The sequence below is a fragment of the Cyanistes caeruleus genome, chromosome 1 (assembly GCF_971803275.1).
Source record: "Cyanistes caeruleus chromosome 1, bCyaCae1.hap1.1, whole genome shotgun sequence".
Lineage (NCBI taxonomy): Eukaryota > Metazoa > Chordata > Aves > Passeriformes > Paridae > Cyanistes > Cyanistes caeruleus.
Window position 1 is genome coordinate 90,888,571 of NC_141701.1, and position 8,738 is coordinate 90,897,308.

Genomic DNA, 8,738 nt, shown 5'->3' on the forward strand with positions numbered 1-8,738 from the left:
AGAGGGCCAAAATGATACAAAAGAGGAAAAATGCTTGTATTGCAGATGAGGCTCTTCTTGGCAGGTCTGAGGACTGGTGGTTCTGCTTTCTGTCACGCAGGACTTTCTGTGATGTGCATTTGATTAAAGCTCAGCGAGCATTTACACACAGAGTCCTACAAGCATATTTCTGATGCTGCCGAGCCTTGATCAGTGTCAAGTGAAATACATTGCAGAATCAGGGTAACCAGGAGCCTGAATTCCTGGGGAAGGTTCTAAAGGGGCTTGTCTGCAGTGGCATAGTGAAGAATGGGAAGGTGACTGCTTTCATTGAGAATGGAGAGAGAACAGACGCTAATTCTGACAGCAAAGACATGGACACATGCAAGCAGATTTAGTTTTGTGGGGGGAGGGATGGGAAGGAGAGAATAAATTCCATCCCTTCCTTCCTGCCCACCTTATCTTTAATTTAAGTCTGATGGATTGATTACCATTTGTTATGATAAGTCTATATGTGTACAGAACCAATGGTAGGATTAGGTTCCTCCTCCTTTGTTATTTGAAGTCAATTGCAGTTCATTAAATCTCCCTCATCAGTTCCACCACCTGCTCCTCTTCCTTCCCTGACCCAAAGTCACATGCCCATTTTCCCTCTTCCCTTTGTTTTCTGTTTGTTTCTCTTTTAATTACATCTCTTGATCTTTTCCCCATCAATTATTTTGAGGAGAAAATTGGTCAGGAAACATCAATGCAAATGAAATTGTGGTTAAGAATAGAAACAAAGATGTTCAAGGGAGCTTTGGTTTTCATTTTCTAAACAGCTCTGGACTTGTGCTTGAGATCCTGACATACCCTCTTCCCAGGGTGTGAAGCAGGGTGTCTGCAGTACAGGAACAGGGTCCCTTCCTTACTCACCCCTGCCTATGTTCAGTGAAGGTTTTAACAGGCTTGTTCAGGCCTTGGTGGAAGTTTTTAGCTTCTCCTGTCATCCTGAAAAATCTCACACTTGGCAGTGTTATACTGTGGTGACATGCAGGTGGAAATCCCATGACCAGTAGCAAATCAAACATAGATGAGGACCCAGTTCTTTCCTTGGCTTTGTGTGCACGGCCAGGCAGCTGCACGGCAAGACAAAGCTGCTAGCAGGACAGCCCTTGCCCCTGCTTGTAGCTGAGTGAAATAGCTAGATGGATTTAATCAACAGGGTTTATGATTAATAGGTATTGCCGCCTCTTCTCAAGATCCCAGCCAAGGTGAAGGCAGTGGTGGGTTGGCACCGTGCCGAGATGGGCTCAACAACCCCACCGCAGGTTGCACCGCAATGGGTTAGCAGCGTGTACAGGCCCAGGGGGATGGGAGTAGCCAGAAACAGCTGAAGAAAAGGAATGGTAACATATTGAAAGCATTTGAGCACTTGTCTGACCAGGCGCCTGTACCTCTCTCCAAAGCCAGTGTTTATAAACACATTTTCACTCAGGTGAAGAGACAAGTCTTGGATCTTGCTGCCTGGAGCAGCTTACGGCCTGTGGTGTTGGGGGAACTGTGCAAAAACAAAGGCAGGCAGAGGAGAAAGTGCTTTTTCTGCTGTGCGTAGACAAGCCTCAGAACAGTCTTAAACTGAGCTCTGAAGTTTAACCAGCTGTTTGGCAGGCCCAAACTCATCCCTTTATTTCTTTTCCCCTGAGTGTCTAGAAATCCTCTTTCTCATACCCCACTCCTTACTTTGCAACTGTCTGCGCTCCCTATTTGCCACAGAAAAATACACCCACAGGGGTTTGGATGTTGTTTAATCCCTAAATGGAGAAATAATCACAGAAACCAGGTGGCAGCTTTCAAGTCTGATGCCCCTTCTCTGGGGTCAAGACATAAAGAAATCCATATGTTCATGTTCATAGGTGCACATGGGCAAACAAACCTTGTGTCTCATTAACTGCCCGCTTCCGCTTCTCTTAAGTGCTATTCCTGACCAGTCAAAGGGCTGTAACCCATCCATGTGCTGGGGTCACTGGATTGTCTTGATCTGTGTGTTTTTATCATGCTTTAAAATGTTTTTGAAAAGTTCATCCAACATTGCAGTGCCATCAGAAGGGTTAATGCTACTTGAGGCATTTCAGATGCTGAGAGGGCTTAACCTAGGCAGAGCAGAGAGGGATCAGGTGACTCTTCCCTTCCTCTTTTGTTGATGGACAAAAGTCCAGCAATTGAGTTCATTTTGGGCAAGCAGTCATTGGCCTGCATGCTTCAGCTGAATTTTATTCAAACCTCATAAATGCACATAGCTGGAAAGCCAGGAAAGAGTCTGTTTTCCAGAGGCCTTGATTGCCTTTCCCCCATGTATCGTGTGGGATCAGCTTTTTCCTGCCATTTCAGTGCTCTTGATTTTGTCCCTGACAGCAACTTGGCAGAGCATGTTAGTCCAAGAGAAGCAGACTTGAAAACCAAACCTGCACTCTATCCAGAAGGGAGGGAAGGAGAGGAGGTGTAGGTCTGACAGCCTTGTTTTCCCTCACCGACCGAAATATAGAGATGGGCAAGCTGGAAGGGGAGTGGTAGACTTGGTTTTTCTAAACAGATCTTGGGAGAACAGTTGATGGTGGAGGAGGAGATGTTCTAGGGTGATGAGTTTTAAAAGGAGCATCCCATTCCTGGGCTTAACCGATGGGCAGGGTAATACTTCCTTACCTTACAGCTGGCAGGCTGGAACTGCTGCATCAGATCATTTATAAGCAATGCTTTGTTCTTTTCCTTTCTGTTTGAGTCTCAAAACACATTTGTGATTGTTGCCATGAGTGGAGTTTAGGTGGGACTGGTGATGAGATTCACCTGTGGTGTGACCCCTGCTGTGGACCAGTAAAGGTCTTTATACTCCTGTCCAGACACCAAAGGTCTCCCACAGTTTGTGTGCCAAAAAGGTTTCACCTCCTGGGATGGTTTGCAGTTCAGTGATGCTCAAAGTTGCTCTTCCAGCAGAGCTCCCCAAAAGCTAGATTGGCTGTCCTTGTCCTGGCTGGGCTGGGCTATGGTCAGGGTTAATCCTTCCCAGACACAGATTAGGTGACTAGCCAATATATTACATAGTTACACATAGGTGTAACTATGCAAGATATTGGCTTTCATACAAGGCTAATAATTTTGTAGACCTTAATTTAAAGGGCCTGTTTGTTTTCAGAAACTTGTACTTGGTTTCCTTTCTGCTCAAACATGGGAGAGAGGCTTTTTCAGGGGTCCATAAGGTAGTAAAGTAAGGGTGTGTGTATAAAATGACCAGAGAATCTTGCTGGCTGAGTTCAGAACCTCCTGCATTCCCTGCTGTGGGAAAACCAGAAAAATACCTTAATTCAGCTGCAGAGGTATTGCCAAGTTGTGTTAAGGGTTGTGTTTTACATGGGATTCACAGAGGTCCAGATGCACTCTCTTTTTGCTTGTGCTTTGCTTATGGCTGCAATATTTAATTTATGTCTCTTAAATGAATCCAAGCCTTCAAATTCCAAGATCCACCATCACCTTTTTCCTCCTGCCTGACTGTTTTGGCTATTCTGCAAGAGTAGCAATGTGTTGCACCAGGTGCCAGGATGACAGTGCAGCTGGGACAAGTCTGCCTGTAGGCTGAAGATCTGAATCCAAACTTGAAAAGCTGGTTTTATGGCAAAGTAGGGTCTTCAGCTCCAAGTCTAGCTTTGGGTCAGATTTGCTTCTTGCTGGAGCCAAACAAAACATCCCTGTGAACATGTAAATATGTCAGTGGGGAACAGGACATTCCCAGGCTGTAAGATACTGGTGCATGAGCATTTCACATGTGTATCAATTCGAAGGAAGCATATGATTGTGACATGTTTTGTAGGTAATATAAAGAGAAAAAACATTTGTGCAAAGCCCCTCATACCTGAAATCTATCACATTTTATAGCACATGAATTCTTGGAAAAAAATCTCCCTTTCAAACTCTTCATCAGTCTCAAGAAACCACACTGAGATATGAGCTAGCCAAAAAGCATTATGTCTTTCAGTCTCTGATAAAATAAAAACTCTTACTGCTTTCTATCCCTGGCCAAGCATAACTGCCACAACAGTGTTCTTGTAGTTACTTTAAATACTAGGTGAAGGTTTCAGTGCACAAAATAAATGTGTTTTAAGGGAAAGGAGTTTTAATGGTATTTCCACACACCCACCCCCCCCCCCCCCCCCCCCCATTATTAATTCCATCAAAATCCTAGAAAAGGAATACAGAAGGGGAAAAAAATTATTTTTGTAGCAGTAGGAACCCAGCCTTGACTGCTTTGGGTACATGTGTAGAGGCACTGAATATAATGAGGTTATTCATGTGCATAAAAGTTCTCAGATCAGACCCTATCTTTGTAAAATATTTAATTACATACCATCAGAATCATGTCAGCTATGAAAAAGCAATAAAAATACTAAAGTGTGTCAGTGAGCAGTAGTAGTTACTGTAATGATATAAATGCATTAAGCTTTTAGGCGCAGCTCACATACACTGAAGACAGCAAGTCAATGCTGGTTAATAATTTGCAAACAATACATCAGCATCATAGTGCACATTCAAGCAAATGATTATGCCTGTTTTGCCAATTAGTACTCAAATTATGCTACGTGGCACGTCATTCCATGCTTTGGATGGGGAAGGGAAGCCACAGGTCCATCATCTGCTTCTTGTCTCTTCAGTCAGTGCTCGGGCGTTGTCCTCCTTGCTACAAGGGTGAAGGTTTTATTGCTTTACTTTGATTGATGGGTGAGAAGCAAAACAACCCTGATGCTAAAAACAAGAGCAAGGCAATACACTTCAGTTTGACCGCGAAGCCCCACGCATGACGAAGGAAAAGCAGCTTGTCAGTAATGCTTTTACCTGGGAACATTTGGCGATGGGGCACAACCAGAGCTCTTCCAAGCCGCAGACTGGGAAGGCGTGAGTTACAGAGCGGTGCCAGGTTTTGTGCTGGCAGGCAAAGGCGAAAGCAAGAGTCAAGATGAGAGCAAGCAGGGCATCCTCATCCCACACACTCCGGGGGAGTAATCGCATCTCTCCGGGGGGTTGCATCAGTGTTTGGTACAGCACTTTCCAGAGTTGCGTCAGCTTGTACCTGCTTTGTTTGCGTTGTCGGTAGAGACTGGAGTAATAATAAATCGTTCCATGGGGAGGCAACCCACAGTGGAAAGCAGAAACTGAGATAGGAAATACCCAGAACATCTCGGAGCAAATGTAAACCATGGGGAGGGAGCGTGACAACAAGTGCAACTCCGTGCCAATCTGTAGCTGGCTTTGGCTATGAGGGTGGGGTGAAGTGGGTGCGGAGCAGGTTGTGATTTTACTTGAGGTCTGTAAATACAGAGTGAGTAGGAACAGGTAGCTAGAATAGCACTTCCTGCCTCTGAGTCAGCGATGCTGCACATGGGAGAAGCTGGCAATCAGAGGTCATGATTGAGTTACATTTCCATAGCAGGTTTATTTTGTGCTGCTGTTCTGCATAACCCGTATTTTTGCTCTGTGCAATTGATCAAAAGCAAAATATGATTTTCTATGCATGTGTGCACAAACATGTTGCACTGCAAGTTCCTTATTTGAATCTTTGTGCAGCACACCGTGCTGTCCTTCAATTGCTTTCCTGCTTTTTTTTTTTTTTTCCATTTTATTATTACTTCTAGTTCCCTTTTTTCTCCCCCTTCATCTGAGTGACTGTAATCTGTACCAAGTACATGCTGTAAATAACATAGATTATATTTGGTGGACAGCGGGGTGCAGGACTCAAGAGGCATTTCAAGAACCAGCAAAAGTGCCATGGTCGGCTTTGTAGCTTTTAGGTTGGATCATCTCCTCCTTCTTGCCATCCCTTCCCCCATGATTTTCTGATGGCTGCTTCTAAATGGATTTTTATCAGGGGGGAAAAGCAAAGTGGATGACAGCAGATGTGTTCCCTTAACAAGGTCTTTCCCTCAATGGCTCTGCTAATCATTATGTTTTGCTCCATAGGACTTTTTATTCATTTAACAGGTTTATTTCCAGATTACATATTTGTTTTTATACTGTTTCCTCATAAATACAGGCACTGTAGAAAAAGCTGGCCCCACCATATTTCATGCAGTATTTGTTTATAGTAAGTGGGCCTCACTGAACCTGCATATACAATAAATACCCTTTCAGGATTCCTAGGCAGGAGTGGAGGGAACAGATGGCAAAACAGACCCAGGATTCCCGTTTACAAGGGGATCTTCAAATAACACAGGAGGAATGATAGCCATTAAAAAGCCTGCCTTCCAGTGCCTTAATTTTTGGCCAGAAAAATTGGATACATTAGCTGCTTTTTATTACTGTGTTTTTTGGGGGTTTTAGTAATTTTTTTTTTTTTTACATTCAATAACAGGCTTTCAAGGATTTGAAGTAAACCAAGGAGCAGGCACCTCCTTTGTTAAGGTCATCTGTTTGATCCATCTTTTCTGTCACCCTTCTTCATAGCAAGTCAGACTTAAAAGCTAACTAGACAAGACTCAAAACCATGTCTCAGACCCATGGTCTCTGAGAAGTGCTTGAAATATGAGCCATGGTCCAGGGGAAAACGCTGCAAACAGCTGCTAAACCTCATAGCCCCGGTGGCAGGACTGTGCCTCACAGGTACCAGAGGATTGGGAGAAACACTTTGTACTGGAGATATCTCTAATTCACTCTTTGGTGAGGGAAAGTAACTAGTATTTTATTTTTGCTTTAAAGGATCAAGAGTGAGAATAAGAGAAGGCTGTGTTGTTTTTCTGTGCTGTGAAAAGTTTGTATCTGAGTGTAGCCAGGGAAGAAAAAAGTACAGGAAAGTTGCAAGTTAGGGTATTTCTACAGTACAGGGCTCTTACTTATCCCCGGGCTTAAAGTCTGCCTGGTTATTTGCCAGTGCCTCTGCTTATACCTGCTAAGACACATAATCTGCCTTCTTGGCTCAGTGCTCCTCTCAGGTGAGTTTTGACCTCCTCTCATTGCAGAGAAGGTGCCTCAGTAGTGGAGATTTTGCACAGGTGTTTTGAGGGACTGCCAGGACACCTGACAGATCTCCCCATCCAGATCCCCCTACTTCCCATCAGCTCTTGGTCAGGGAAAGGTAGTGCCCAGTGTAGATACAACTGCTTGAACAGCTGTAGGAGATACCAGCCCCATGCCCTGCTCTCCACTTAAAACCACTGCTTGTGCAGAATCTTCAGCTGTGAGCAGAGCAAGGAGTGCTGCCTTGGGAAAGGTGTTTGCAGTTGGTGTGTTTTTATTTAAAAGGAAAAAAAGCGTTGAAAAAGCTAACAGACTTGAAGTTAGGTGGTTGTCAGATTAGTGCAGTGCATTACCAAATAATTAGGGTGTTTCCAGTAACAAAGGATGGCAATCACAGGCCTGGAAACCTGCCAGCTGCTTGGACCCCACTGGCTGCCATGCAGGCTTCCATTCTGGTGGTCAGTCATGGGCAAAATTAGAATAGAGGGAAGAGACTGTCATGGATGGAAGAGGAACCAGCTCCCATGTACGCAAGAGCACTGGCATGAACACTCACAAAAGCCACCAGCCCAGCAGTGAAGGAAACCTTGGGTTCATATGTCAAATCTGGGCTGGCATGGCATGGGCAAGAGGCTTGGGCTGAGCTTGGAGTCAAGACACACATTACTGAATGGTGGCTGTCATCATTATATTGTCACATGGAAAATCGTAGGTGAAGGAGGAGGACCTACTCAAGAGGAGGTTGAGGCTTGGAGGCTGAGGCAGAGGATGGCCATGAGGGCACAGTACCCTGTGAGCTGAGTGCAGCTTAGCAGCATGGAAGCCACCAACAAGGCACCCTCTGCAACACAGGCAGGCCTTGTGGTGTATTTTCCTACTGTACATCTTGTCTGTGGGTCCTGTGATCCTCCTCCTCTCAGTAACTGAGCTGCTGCATACCCACTGATGTCAGGATCCCTCTTCTGATAGGCAGAAGCCTATTTCTTCCTCAGATTGCATCAGCCAAGTGCTTCGCAGCCAGGGGTTTTCCCTCAAAATCTCAAATCCTGTTCCAGCTAAATGTAGCCACCAGCCTCTTTCTTAGCTGTTGCCTCTTCTTCCAAAAAGTTTTGGTTGGAGGGAGGAGGTGGGAGAGGTGAAAGTGAACTCTCCATTAGGCTATTAAATTTCTGTATTCTGACTAGCCTGTTTGTAGGTGTGGTCTTGGGTCTTTACCAAAGCACAGAAATTTTGCTGATTTGGTGCTTGCTGGGACATAATACATGCTGCTTTGGAAGGACAGACTTCTGTGCAAGGAAAACAATGAGGTAAGAGGCTGTGATGCATGACTAGAGCTACCCTAAGGCATTAAGAGCAGTGCTAGGAGAGGCAGTGTTGAAAGTGAGCGGGAGAGCATGGCAGAGCAGGGTCTGGGGATGTGGAATTCACTCACCCTGCCAGCCTGTGCCCTGGCAGCATCCTGGGAAACACGGATTCACAGAACCCCCCGCGTTTCCACACGCTGTCAGCAGAGCACTTGCTGTTTTGTTTCCAAATGGCTTCAACTAAGGTCCCTTCCTGAGGGCAGAAAATGCTCTAAGGGCAGAGGCTGCAGCTTTCCTCAGTCATTGCCTTTATGTTCTGCTGGCAAACGTGCTAATTCTGAAGTGGGAAATAATGGGCCTACCAGGGTAGGAGTGGGAAGAAAACCAAGGAGTAAATTGAGATATGTCCTTATGCCTAAACAAATCTGATGCCTCTCCTCCCCCCCTTTCCCCCTTCCCCGCCTCCCAGCAATATTCAAG

General features: G+C 45.1%; 1 long non-coding RNA gene across 1 annotated transcript; it reads right to left on the reverse strand.

Annotated features, from left to right (window-relative positions):
- Positions 1–372: 372 nt before the first annotated feature.
- LOC111923762 (uncharacterized) lies at positions 373–5,090 on the reverse strand. Its single transcript, XR_002861275.2, has 2 exons — positions 4,840–5,090; positions 373–3,698 (listed from the first exon to the last, which is right to left on the reverse strand). It is a non-coding gene; the product is annotated as an uncharacterized LOC111923762 (long non-coding RNA).
- Between the last annotated feature and the right edge of the window lie 3,648 nt (positions 5,091–8,738).